Source organism: Anomalospiza imberbis, chromosome 4 (genome assembly GCF_031753505.1).
Source record: "Anomalospiza imberbis isolate Cuckoo-Finch-1a 21T00152 chromosome 4, ASM3175350v1, whole genome shotgun sequence".
Taxonomy (NCBI): Eukaryota; Metazoa; Chordata; class Aves; order Passeriformes; family Viduidae; genus Anomalospiza; species Anomalospiza imberbis.
The window spans coordinates 64,850,772-64,865,468 of NC_089684.1; the positions used below are offsets into that span (position 1 = coordinate 64,850,772).

Genomic DNA, 14,697 nt, shown 5'->3' on the forward strand with positions numbered 1-14,697 from the left:
AGAACTTTTGTTTAATTTTCCGCAAAATTTTCATTAGTGTACTCAAAAGGTAGGATGTGCATTTGGCAACATTGCTATACTCAAGAGGTGTTGGGTAGGGGTATTTTAGAAAAAGAGCAAGCTATATAATTTGTTGGGTTTGTGGCTTCTTCTTGCTATTTAGAAATAAGCAAAGTTACCTGAAACTCAGTCATCTTCCTTTTAGCAACACCTGGAGTTATCAGCTTAAAATTGATTGGGGATTTACACTATCTACTTAAAGTTTTTGACCATATGTCCATTATTTTTAATATTAAAAATATTAAAATTGTAATTTTATGTATCTGTATTTGTCTGTACACTTATGTGCACATATACATAAATTATGTAAATTACTCTAAACTGCATAGGATGGTATAAATGGATGTGTGACACTCAAGTCACACTGTCATAGACTATGTTCAAACTTGCTGGTAGTGCTCAGTTCTCTTGTGAAAATTGAGTATGTTCAAAGGGTATCACTCAAGGTTGTATTTCTAGCAATACTGAAGAGCTGCCTAGATTCTGTTAAATGCTGTTGTAAAAGTGAAGGCTTTACAGAGCGTAAAGCCTTTCACTGCTTTTCATAGTGTTGAAGAAATAATATTAAAACAAAGCAGAACCTACCTACAATTTCTTTTCTTTTCTTTCTAACATGGCAAATACTGCTTTTTTTCTTCAGATGTATTTGCATGCTAGACTTTGCCTCGTTCTTAGGGACAGTGGCTTTCTTTCAGTGATGAAGGGGAGCTTCTGCACTCTTGACACAGTTTCTAAGTACAGTGAGGAACAATGAAACAAGTGTGTAAATTTCATGTGATATTAATTTCTCAAATAATGTATTAGATGATGAACAGCAGTGGTGTTGAATTGGGTCTTTGTTGTAAATTGCTCCCTCAGCAAGGTATGAGACCTTTAAATGAGAGACAGCATCAAGCAGGCAGCATCCCAGAGCCTTCCCCAGTCAAGAGAAGGGAGCTTCTTTTCTGCCTGCTCAAGGGCAGTGGGATGACCTCTCAGCTGAGCAGCAGTCTGCTAGGCAGCAAGCTGAAGAGGATTTCTAAGGCTGTGTTTCAAGGAGGCCACGTGTATTCTGCAGTGGGATTTGTGTAATCACATAAGAGCAGTGTAGTACAAAAGGTACATAACTGCATAACTTGGCATCCTATCTCTAAGCTTATGCAGCAAAATAACTCCTCTTAAGAAACTTGCATACAATGACTGTGTGGGCGTGTGTCCGCAGATTTGTGAACACGCAAGAGAAAATCCTACATTAGGCTTTAAGTTTTGTTTGGACAATTTTAAAATATATGTCACATAAAGAAAACTTCAAGGAGTTACTAAACTTCTAATTCAAGATATGAGGGCAGTGCCCAAGTGGTAATCTTTTCATCTAAAACAAATGGAATTTCTTTGAATTTAGCAGCTGAAAGAGTATTTTGTGATGCAATATCCTTTCAGGCTGCAGTAATAACACATTAGTAGTATCTATCTACAGTAATTTAAGGTTTTAATATATTGAAGGTGGTAGATAAAAATAGAATATCATAACTAGTCATGTGCATGGATTACAAAGAAATCTGGCAGATTTTAATATAGGCAGCACTGTTCAAGAAAACTGCTTTAGCCCTTTTCTGGAATTTTAATAAAAGAAGGATGATAATAATAGATAGAATTAGAGAACACAATTTAATAATGGTTGTGTCAGTGCTCCTCTAAAATAAGGCCTAACACTACTCTTATTAATATAGGGTTTGTATCAGAGAGAAGTTTTTACTTACAAAATCTGTAGTGAAAAGGGGAGTAGGGCTAAATCACAGGTAGCTGAAAACAAGCGGTGTAGCAGAGTCAGTAGTAAGAAGGCCCAAATCAGTGCAGGATGCCATGTGCTTGGTGCTGTGCTGGCTAAGGAGGACATGTGCCAAATGCAACTTTTGTAAGCCACCTCACCACCACGATGATTAAATGGCTCCATCTGTCTTTGACCTGATCTTTAGCTCCCTCTATCACCACCTGTTATTTGCCCTCTGTTGGAGGTGGGACACTGGGTTGGGCAGACCTTAGGACTCAGCAGCTACAGTCATTCTTGTGCAGAATATGCATCTAGAGAAAAATGTCACCTTTAGAGACTAGATTTATCAGTGTGTTCAAAATACACTTCCTGCCATAAACTGGAAAGACTAGAAAATGTCAGGACTTCCACACTGAACTTAATCTGGAGTCATGCTGTTGTATGTATCAATGATTGGGACCAATCACATAGCTAAACAGGTCAGATTTCAAACTGTCAGAGCCTGTCAAATACTCTTGTCCAGCCTGCTCCTAGCATTTTCTGGGGTGGCAGAGCTGCAGTCTTCAGTATAGTAACACTCCTCTGTGGTATGATTAAACCCTTGAAAATATTTATTAATAGAGCCCATTTCACCCTACTAGCAATTGAGTACCTTCACGGTCTCATCTTGGCTTTATGAATCTCCAAACTAAAACAGGTGCTGAGATAGATAGTTATTATAGTATATGCACGATACATAGCAATGTTATTTGTGAAATTCTTATTTAATCTCTAACTAGTAATGTTTTACAAAACATTAAGATAAAAGGAGAATTCACGACTAAGAGCCCTATCTGGACAGTTTTAGTTTCAGAGTTTAAGTTTAAAATATTAGATTAAGATTACTTTTAAATTATTGAGAACCAGTGAGTAACCATGTAGGTTAAATACTTTTAGATGAGAGGAGTTATTCATACTTGCACAGTTAAGCAAATCAGCTTTTACATACAAGATAAATGAGAAACAAATGCAGTAAGATCAGGCTTAATGAGTTAGACCAGAGGAACCCAATACTCCTCTCTGACCCTGGCAATTTCAGATGTATGATGAAAGAATAATAAATCACGACAGGGACAAAATGATGAAGGTGATTTCTTTGTGCTTAATAACCTGTGAGGCCCTTTGCTTCCATGAATTTGTCGAGTTGCTTTACTAATTATTCAATAGTCTTGGTAGTTGTAACAACCTTTCCAAATCCTGAGATGGATTATTACCCAGCAGAATGCCTAGTCCTGCTAACTTTATTGGGAATTTTTTTATGAACAAGACAGTGCACATTCACCCAAAGAAGAGATCTCAAAAAACAAATGTGAGAGTATTTGTGGAGAAAGGGTACCTAGAAGCAGATCTCCCTAGGAGAGTAACTTTATCCAAAATCATCATTGTAATGATCCATTTTCGTCTATCTATACATAGGAAGAGAGGTTAGCTTTGAAGACCTAGGTATCCAAATGTCTTTATTCCTATAGAGTTATTAAAATGGAGCCAGGATAAGAAATAAATAAGGAAATGACAGCATTCAACAATCTAAGGAGCATAAGGTATGAAGTCTGATCCAAAGGAGTGTTATGCAGGACTCTAAGGGTTGCTATCAAGAATTTTCCACAAACTATGCCAACATGACACATCTAGAGGATCTTGCTTTACTGTCATAATTAAACATAAATCTTTATGACCACTTTATAAGTTTTTTTTTTAATTCAGGAGTTAATATTGTTGTTTTTCCATACTTACTGCTGTGTAATAAATTCCACAAATTCTATAAAAGGAGATCAAAAGAAAAATATTTTCTTCCTTGATAATTCTCCTGGTGGCTAGATTCACAGCCTGTACTGTTCTGGCAAGACAAAGTAGTAAGTTCTGAAGAAAATTTCTATTTTTCACTCTATAATATTTCTGATAGCTCAGATATCGTTGAGCAGTAAGTGTTGATCTTTTTAGGGGTGCTTGCTAGAAAATACTTGGAAAATTATAGAATCATATTATTATTTGATAATGGTCTTGTTTTATCTATATATATATATTGTATTACATTTAAAAGTGATGAAGAATTATGCAGTTCTCTTGAAACAAGTTATTGAAGCATTTCTGTTTGTGTGATGCCTAATTTGGTACATCAAAACACTAGCAAAATTTGGATCATTATTTACTTTGAAATGGCAGTCATTCCTGACATGGGATCATAAAGAACTAAGCCATCTGTGGTGAGCAAAGTTAGTGCCACTAATTTCCATGACTTGCCACCTAAAGCAGGTATGTGTGGCTGTAACTGAGGTCCAAGGGACCTGAGACAGCTATTTCATTAGTCACTTTTTGTTGTGCAAATCACTGACTACAGGGGCTGCAAGGAACCTCTTGAGGCTTTCAGATCTGTCGTCCTGTCTGAAGCAGGAGCAAACATACCTGTGCCATTCCTGGCAGATTATCTCACTCTTCATGAGCTGTCTCCAAACCAGTTAAGAAAATACACAGGAAAGCAGACTTTACAGCATGCTGCAGTGGTATGTCTTCAATTGCACTATGGTCGTGCTTACAAGCAACATACAGACACAAATAAGGTCATTAGTCAATAAAATTACCAAAAGTTGAAAAATTATTAAAAACTTCTTTGTTTAGAATGAGTTTCAGTAACTTTCAGTAACTGGTGTATGTAATTATTAACAAATTTCACGAATCCAGTTTCTTCCTCCTCTTCCTTTTACCATGTCAGGAACTCAATCTGAGCATCTGTACAAAAGATGGAGAATATCAATCAATAAACTCCTGTAAGGATAACTTTATCATGGATGTATGTCCTGCTTGTTTCAGGTAAAGCTTTTTTGGAAATGAGGCATTTATGAAGTGTCTATAATGTTATGGCTCATCTTACAGCTTTTGCTTTGGTGGTTTATTTATGAATGGGAGACTCATTTACAGGATTTCTCTTATTTACATGGTGATTTGTTGGTCTGATTTGTTTAATGTCAGTTAATGTGCTAAGAATGCTTCTCAAAAGAGAACAGAAGATGTGTAGAAAATACAGTTCATCATTTATTCCTCCCTTTTTTTTAGAAAACGGAGATTAAAATGCAAATAATCTCTTTAAACTCTACCTGTTTTAATTAAAAATGTTCTATTTTACACTTTCTATAATTAGCCATGTATAATATTATATAATTCTATTAAGCAATTCCACTGCTGGTATATTGTTCCAATGTTAATGCCACAGTCAGCTCTTCGCAGTCATTATGTAAATTCAAAATGGTTTCAAACAAAATCTACAGTTACAGATTCAGTTGCCTTTAACTGTGTGTAGGTGTGGCAGATAAAAGATTAATTTTTCTCTATTCTGTGGCCAAGGGACAAATACCTTTGCAGGCGCTGAGAAAGACTGACACTGTCTGGCAGTGCAAGAAGTGGAAATAAAGTCAAGTCCACCCTTTCAGCCAGATTCTACACTGCCTTTGAGACCATAGCACAAAAGGTCTTTATCCTCCTTTAAAGGTAATTATAACTCATTGGGTATTATAATCAGGAAAATAAGAGGAAAGAGTTGGGGAAGATGGTTAAAGTAATTTGAAGGTGCAAATCTGGGAAACATTCTGTAGTTCAGTCACTGATTAATTAAATTGGTATGCCATTTGGAAGTCTCCTTTAAATACTCTTTTCTGTATCATACTTGTATAAGGTATTTGTGAGAAATTAAACGGACTTGTTTCAACTACATCTGCTTCTCAAAGTGACTAGAACATGTATAGTCCTTTTTCAATTACTAACTCCTCAAGACTGTTTAACTGCAAATTTACTGTTACCTTTACATATAATCATCAAAATGTGGCTAGCAAGCAGAAGAAATTAATAAAACCTAGACCAAGAAAGCAATAGCTAGGAAAAATCAAGGCATCAGAAGAATGATTGGCTGATAAAAACAGGTACATTTTAGAATTCATTAAAAATGGCCTTTTTGACTGGATTATATAATCTTCACTAAAAATAATGCTTAGATGAATCATTAGAATTGGAAGGGTAAGGAGAACAAGGTCTGATAAATCACTCTTCCTTTACATGTCAATCACTGTTTTCCTCTCAGACATTACATAATCCATCAAAACGAGCCAGATTTGTAAATTATTTGGCCGTGTTCAATGAGTTTCAGTGCAAGCCCTACTTGGAATTCTCAGTTTTAAAACTGTTGTACCACAGGGCCTGTAAGTGGGTGTTAATACCTAGGTTGAAATTGTCTGCCACTAAGTGAAGTAGTCTTTTAAAATCTGCTGAGATCCTCTTCTTCAGGCAAGTCGTAGTTGAGTATCTGGCATCCCTCCCTCATGTAGTCTCATTGTCCTGGGCTTAATGCCCTCTTGCAGCTGCTCTCCTTTGCTGGGGTTGTCATTTCATTTATTCATCTTTGATAACAGTTTCTACAACAGCCATGAGCTCTTCTGACTGCTCAGTGATGTTATTTAATCCTGCCCATTTCGCATCAAGAAAAAAAATTTGTTGCAAAGAAAACTCCTACTGTATTGATGCAAACTTACTGCACTGATAGCAAGCAGCAACTCTTATTCTTATGAGGGTGCTTCTGCACACCCAAAAGTGTCAGGTTCAAGACTTTTTCATCTTCTGGCGTAGAAGCCTTCACATCGTTCCTTTGAAGCCCACACAGTAGGCTACATTTCTCAGTCGTGCTTTTCCAGTTGGCCCGACCAACCAGACCTCGCCAGTTTTGTAGTCACCCAAATTGTGGCTGTATTGCACCAAACTTAAGGAAGAATGCAAGCTGGATTAGAACTCCATGACTTGTGCACTTAAAGCAGAAAATTTAGATAAAGGAAGGGCAACTTTACTCAGGAGCCAGCAGTGCTTGCAGAGCTCTTCCACTGCTTCCACTACTGCCAGATGCAAAGCCACATAGGAGTGTTTATTGGAATTTCTTCAGAATGAGGTGTATGTAATGGTCCTGTACCATACTGTACTGTGAAATAAGTGTGTGCTTTTATGAGACTGGCTTTCTTGTGGTTTTTTAGGGCTCTGCTGTGCTTGATGCTTTCTCAAAGCCTACAACATACTACTTCATTCTCTTCCAGCACTTACCTGCAGTTAGGATGAAGAACGTCCATGCCTTTTGCTTTATTGATCGCCCCAGCCTCATTACCTTAAGTGCCATAGTAACACACCCTGATGGTTTTCTTTTTGGTCTAGTGAGGTGAGAAAAAAGTAGAAAAGCTATTGCAGTGCACATAACTTAATTGTTGAAAGCATTTTTCAGTGTTGTAAGCCTTTTGTCTGCTTTCTGGGAAATTCCATAATTTTTTTAAGTGTGAGTTGACACCTCTCAATGAATCAATGGGATTTTTGCCCATAACTTTTGTACTGCACTGGTCCTTATTTCTGTCGTCTGTTATTCATTTTTCCACAACTCATTCAGAACTCCTCCTTTAGATTTCACAAGAATATTTTCTTTCACATTAATTTTGATCACAGTAGCAAATTCTTGTCCTAACAGGCCTTGTTGTTTTCCAGTGCTTATTTTTCATAACCTTTGGTGTTCTGCAGAGATAATTTTCAGACTTAATTTTGGTGTTTCTAAATGTGCTGTGTCTTCAGTTTCTCCTGTCACATTATTTAATTGTACCACAATAATGGTTTGCAAATTGTCATGTTTTCAGGAGCTTTTCCTGACTTGCTTTATTAAATGAAAGAATTAGAGTTTTTTTAATTTTTCCACGTGTGCATTTTGCAGAGTGCAAAAAGCTCTCACCCGTAGAGATTCTGCCCGCAGCCTGTAGGCGCGGAAGCTTCTGCTGTTTGTGGCGTTTGCGTGCAGAGCGTTTGCATTCCCGTGTTTACCACAAATCACAGTCAGGGGACACCAGGACACCTGTGCACCAGAGCAGCAGTCTAGGGAGGATGTGCAGGCTTGGGGATTCCAGGACAACCTAACTCTTCTTGTTTTATTTAAGAACATCTATGTATAAGGGTGCTGTGTTCCCAAGGGGTAATGTGAGGTTAGTTGATTAGGACACATTGTGAGATAAAATTCTGCTTCAGAGTTTTCATCCATATCATCACCCCTCGAGTGACACAAGAGTATGTACTGTTTATTTACTGGTTGATTTATTTATGGATTGAGAGATTTCATGCAGACCCTGTGGAAGTCAGTAGGGTATCAAGAGATTCAGGCTTTCAGTAAATGCCAAATGTAGAACTTCATTTAAAATCTGCTGAGAGTAGCAGATCTCTCCACTAACTTCACTGACTTTGCATCCAGTTCCAAATTTGTTTCATGGTAAGCATGCTGCACACAAAATAGAATGGTCAGAAACCAACATTTGTTTCAAATTGGGAAGACAATCATGTGAATAATGAAATTTTGAATCTTGATATTTGGATATAGGAAGCACTTTTCCCCTTCTGTTATATCAGTTTAATACTGATGTTTCCCTTAAATTCTGTATTTTAACAGGGGTGGGACCCCTCTGATTTTACTAGCCAACCTTTTTTTTTTTTTGTTTGGGTGTTATTGTTAAACCAATAGGTGGCACTGGTTAAGCATATTAGCAGTCAAGATGCAGGGTATTTTATAAAATGACACTGTGAAATCTGGCCATTATAATTTTTAAAAAATACATGTTACATATGTTGAGTTAATGTATATGTGTTTTTATATTTGTCATCTTACTGAACTGACAATATGGAACATTTCAGAGAAAACTATGCCTCAGTTCAAATCAGGTATTGTTTGATTTGGGGCTAAAAAAGAAGAGGTAATTGCTGCAGCTAGAAGTTTTAGGCTTATAATTACACCCTACATTTTGAATCCTGCCTAGTTAGGTCTTTTGTTTTGAAAGTTTGAGTGTTCTGGTGTAGATCACAAATTTGTAATCACATCCTGTCATTTCTTCCTGCTTGAGACACACATTTCAGAATTACTTACCATCTTAATGTTATTTTTCATTATTTCTTCTGACTTTTATGACAAATAGACATTCGTTTGGGCTGAAATGCTTAGTCCAGTCTTGTAATTTTGTTTTTTAAGAACTGAAAAGGTTGAGTCAGACTTTGTGCACATCTCCTGAGAGAGTGCTGACCATCAGGTGGAGTGAGGACACGCAGCTGTGTTACATCACAGTAATGTTGCCGTGTTTTGCTAATCAGGATTTATTTGGATGGTTAGTTAGTTGTGGGGTTTAGTTGAATTAATGAATGGTCTTCAGTCTGTCCAGTTTCTTATTTGCCTTCCAGAGAGCCAGTAGAGACCTAAAGGTTGGCATTGTTGTTTGGAGGAGGGACACTGGGAGGATTGACTCAGACTAATCTGTTCCCATTCCTGATCTACCTAATCTTGGGAAGCTTTGGATGCCTGTTCTAATGCTCTCTCCTCACAGAAACTCCAAGGGAAAAAAATGACAACAGTGTCTATGGAGTTCATTTTCTAGGAAGGCAAGGGTAGTAGGGAGCTCAAATCTTTTTTCCCCTCTCTTACCTGCTATATGATTCAAACTCACTGCTTGCAAAATGCTCTGAGATGAAAAGCATTATAGAAATGAAAATTACTTATTATTATGGTATTATTTTCAGAGACAAGTTTTCTGTACTATTTAGGGGCATGTTACCTCCTCAAAGTTTGTAGTAGCACTGGTAATACACAATGCTGTTGTGCATTATCAGTGAAAAGGGCAGTTTAAAAGGAATAATTCAGTTGAACAGTCATATGAGTCAAGAACATACTAGCATTAAGAGGCTTGGCAGCCACTTCTTACTTGGCACTGCTGCTAAGTAATTTTTAACCTTAGATAATTAAAGTGCAGAAATTCTCACTGCAGTTAACAGACAATGGTTATAAAATACCCACATTTTTTTAATATTGCAATGCATTAAAAAAATCCTACGGTAGGAATCTGTTCTACCCTTCTATCTAATCTAAGCATTTAGAAAACTTAGAGAAAGCAAATCGCTGGGTATCTTAGTGGACATGCATTCAGGACTAGATCAGAAGTTCAGTGCTCATCCAGGGCTTCCATAGTTGCACAGTAGACTCCAACATTATGTGGTAATAAATCTAACAGTGTGAATTGGGCAGGAGACTCTGGCAGCAGAGCAGTGGGCTGAAAGGCATGACGTGAAAACCTCCAGCAAGTGTCTGTCCTGACCCACGGCAAAGCACAAGATCACCAAGAAGGGAGGAGGTGATACAGAAATTGTTTATTCCATGTGAACTGGAAGGAGCTGCTCTTTCTTGGGTGACTGCCTGGAGATGACACCTGTAGACAGCTCTGTGACCCCATATGACATTCGTTTCTGTGGTGCCTTGAACAGCTGCTTTCTTTTTTTTTTTTTTTTCTTTTTTTCTGCCTGGGTTCTTCCAGGTTCAGCTGCCTGCCTCAACTTGTTATGTCAGTCAGCAGTTTTCCTGCTGGCTCTCTCAAGCTGAGTATTGCAATGTTCCTCTGTCAGTCAGAGTGGCAGGGCAAACACCCTCCTTGCTTAGGATTCTCCTTTGCTTGAGGATCTTAGCTTGCACCATGCATGAGTACTCACAGGTTATTTTTCCATTAACAGATTGTCAGCTTGAATATGCTGCTCCTTTGAGTGTGGTCACTGGGGCTCACTGTCCCCACGTTGGCACCTCCTTTGCAGCGCGTAATAGGAGAATGGGGCTGAGCAATCTCCTTGTTCTGCTGCATCAAGCCTTGACTGAGTAGAGTCAATGTGTGACTGCAACCCACATACATGGAAACAGCCATTCTCATCACTGCTGAACTCAGACCAGTACAGCACCAGCACGAAGATAAACCATTTGATCTTGGGACAGAATAACTGGTGCTTGGAAATGGGCAATTTCCATCAGGCCCATGTTAACTCTTTCTCTTCACTCGCATATACATTTTGAAATTTTCTTCAACAGGGCTGTGTTCCATGACTTATTTTATCCCAGAGATGAATGTTTGGCTACTGTTTGTAAATGCATGTCATCTGTTTACTAACGCAAGAGTGAAAAATATACTTGCTCTATTAAAATAAAATAAGTGACTTTAATGGCAGAACAGCTTGTGTTTGAAGGTCAGACTTTGGCATGGGAATAGTTCACACTGAGAAGCAGCACCTTGGCATACTCTGATGAAAACTGGCAGTGATTTGACTGAGCTACAAGCCTTCAGAAATCACACTGCAGACAAACAGTTGTGTTTATTGGACAGGAGAAAGGATGTAGATGGATATGTGACTAATTCAGTTCAGTCCAGGATTACCCTGGGGAGCATGAAGAGCACGAGGGTGCACTGGCATTCTCTGTCAGTTCAAAGTGTAGGGGTGGGCAGGACAGTGTGGTTATGGAATGGCTTAGGGGGCAGCCACCTGCAAGAGATGGCTCTTGTGTGGAGGATGTGCACTCAGCAAGTCACTGTCTTGTGGATTTGGGTTTGTTTAAATACTGGAGACAAGTTTAGGGTTGGGGGGAGGGGGGTTAAGTTTTCTCTTACGTTTTTTCAGATGTAGCTTCATTCCCACAGTTTATTCTGAACTATTATTTGTATTTCCGAGTATCAGAATTAACATTAAGAGGTGTAGAAAGCTCATCTCACTGCTACCGTCTCATTTTCACTGCTAGAAGAATGTAATTTAGTTAATCTGTTCATCTGCAGAAGCAGCCTGGAAGGTGGAATTTGCCTGTGTGACGTTGTTAGGAAGTGCCAGCTTCACAGATTTGCTGTCACTTTAAATCAAGTTTAGATTATATTTAATTAAACCAGCTTATCTGCCATCCATACTAATTACCAGAGTTTATCTTAACTATATACACTTCTGTTTCCTTAAAGTTTCAAAGCTGATTTCAAATAAAGGAATTCTTAAAATTAATTAATACAAGCACCAGACTCAAATTCCAATTAGATAAGCACACTCCATTAGATATAGAGGTGGGAATAAAAATACAGAATGGGTATGCCAATTGTCATATCCAGACCACAGTTCTAGTTGAATGGGAATGTTTTATCTATTTCATTTTTAAGAAATTACAAAGTAGCACTACTTCTGCAGTATGTTGTTTCATTTTCTGAACAAGTCTCTGCATGTTAAGCTGCAGGGAACAGCACCATGTTCTAAAACTAGAACCAGCAGGGTTCTGCAGTATAAATCCTATGGGCATAAACAAAAAGTAGGAGAATGTGGTTTTATCTGTTGTAAACCTCAGGCAAAATATTTCTCATTTATCATTTAATTATGTTTATTGTTAAATTATGCCTTTTTACAGTACTTCTTTTTGTTGTAATTGTTCCTACCACTTTGCCTATTTTATATCCCTAGAAAGACCATTCTGTTTGCTGTCACATTTAAGTAATGGCAAACAATAACTCTGGATTGTTGCTTCCTTAATAACTAAGCTGTAGTCATGATTGATTTTCATTTAAAATGCAGGAATCATTTTGATTTATTTCAGTAACTGAGTAATAAGTTGGTTTTCAACAGAGTTTATTCTACTTGGTCATGAAGATATGATGCTCTGTGTTTTCATAAACTTGCATGCAAAAATTAACCTGTGTTAAGGCAAAAAAATAGAATACATATTCTTCTACCACTGACTGATCTGAGGGTCTCAGTTATTGTGAAGGTAAAAAAACCGAAGTATTTAAAATAAAGCAAACTACACGTTTAGCTTTTATCACAAGGTACAGCTACATCATTGCTTTGGAGCCAAAATAATATTGCTGTGTTGGCATCGTGCAGCCCTCTGACTAATTAGCCTTGTTAGCTGTGTACTACATTCTGCAAGGAAAGGATGACTTAGACACTAAAGTATGAGAGAAAATTAATGACTGTGGATCCTAAGGAGGGAGCTACTCATCCATCCCTTTTATGTACTAACACAGCCAGTTCTAAGCTGAGAGTGCTGGTTTTTTCACTCCATTCCTAAATATTTGTAGCATGTGTCTGTATTCAGCCAGATCTGCAAGTGAAGTGAATCTCTTGATCATCACTATCTAATACACTTTGACTCACATCATAGGGGGGTCTTGGTGTGCATGGATTCCTTTTTGATAAAAACCAGGAAGATAATTCCAGGTTCTCACCAAATGCATTCCAAATGTTTGTGAGGGCTGAGCTCAATATAAAGTAAAATGACTTGAAAAACATGTGGCCTGGACATTGGGTCGTTGGCACCAGCTACTTTACTCTACAGCTTTGCTTCCACTAGCCCTGACAGGAGCCAAAGTCTTCTCAGGCAGTGTACAAGCAGCCTGGATAACTAAGCCAAACCTGCACGTTCTCCTTAAGATCGCTGCAGGTTGCAAGGGGCACTCAGGTCAGGTCACTTGGGCTAACCTCTCTCATGGCATGGTTGTACTCTCTGGCATGAAGAGCTTGGCTCTGTCATCTTTGTAAATGCCTTAGAAGTAATTGTAGGCTGCATTGGCTCCCTCTTACACTCTTCACTGGACTTAACACGCCCAGATCCCTCTGTCTCTCCGTGAAGGCCACGTGCTTTTGGCCTCTGCCTCAGAAGCCTCTCTAGTTTCCTCCCCATCCTCCTGATCTGGGGTGCCCAGAGCTGGGCACAGCACTCCTGGTGCAGCCAGGGAGTGTCAGGGAGAGGAGCGTAATGACTGCCCCAGAGAAACTGAGGCTACAGTCATCCAAATGTAGCCCAGAGCAGGGTCTCTTATTACCAGTGCTCAGATTGGATATATAAGAGCTCTACACTTTAGATTTAGGATCTCACCTTGCATGGCATGTGGACAGTCAAATGGAAAGCTTGTGATGTAGCAAGCACTTTAATGCTTCTTGGACCATTGTCAGAACACATAAGCATAGTATATTTTAAAACATTAAAGCATAAATGCATTGCATTACGTTATTTCACTTAGAGGGGATGTTTTCAGAAAGCATCTCTGATTTTGTTCCACATCAAAAGTTTGTGAAGGAAGAACTGTGGTGATTCAGATAAACTGAATTAAACCTAACTGTACTTTTGAGCCTCTTGGTATAGACTTTTTTACCCAAATGAAGATTTCAAGACAAATAATTCTCTGGATGTTTCTGGATAGCTTTCTGTTAATGAAAATAAGTGGTAATTATACCACACATCTGTGTAATATTTCAATGACACACTTAAATAGTGAGAAGGATATTGTTCACTTGGTGTAATAAATTAAATTACAAGTTTCACACTTTCCTAGATTTTTTAAATAAAAACATTATAAGTCTGTGACCATAATTCTATGAACAGACATCTGACTCGGGTATATCAGCTGTGGCTCTGATTGTATCTCTAAAGCATTGTTAGATTTCCATATATGTCTCTTGTTTGCAACAATACGGGAAACGTCAAATCAGTTGTAATCTATTGTTCTGTTTCAGGGCGGTTACACAAATAATGCGTTACCTGCAGTAGATGTTCTCTATCATTTATAAGTTAACACTTCATTTTTCATCACATGGCACTCAGAGCTAGGGTTTTACAACAGTTTTGTTCTATTTTTGTAAATAACTTAGCATTTCTGTGTGATCTCAACTCAGTTACAATGTAGCAAAATCCATCACATATCAATAGTCTTGTGAAAGACAATAAAATTTATTATCTGCACCAAATTTCACTGCTAACCAAATTTACTTCATATTTGACTGTAAGTGGTATGTTTTATATAAATGTGTTGAGATTAACTTGGACATACTGAACTTAATAATAATTTTGGTGTTATTGCCATTGGCAATTATGAAACCATGTCATTTTGCATGGTAAAAAATACATGATATATGAACTGGGTATTTGGTATTATAGGAGGAATCACCTGGGCAAGAGATAAATAATGCTATTAATGATAAATAATGGTTTTAAGATACTGTTAGATTAAAGATGGTGAAGAAAGTGA

General features: G+C 37.9%; 1 protein-coding gene across 1 annotated transcript in view; it reads left to right on the forward strand.

Annotated features, from left to right (window-relative positions):
• The window catches only part of NWD2 (NACHT and WD repeat domain containing 2), a 52,922-nt gene that overhangs the window by 6,465 nt on the left and 31,760 nt on the right, over nucleotides 1-14,697 (forward strand). The gene's annotated exons all lie outside the window — the stretch shown is intronic.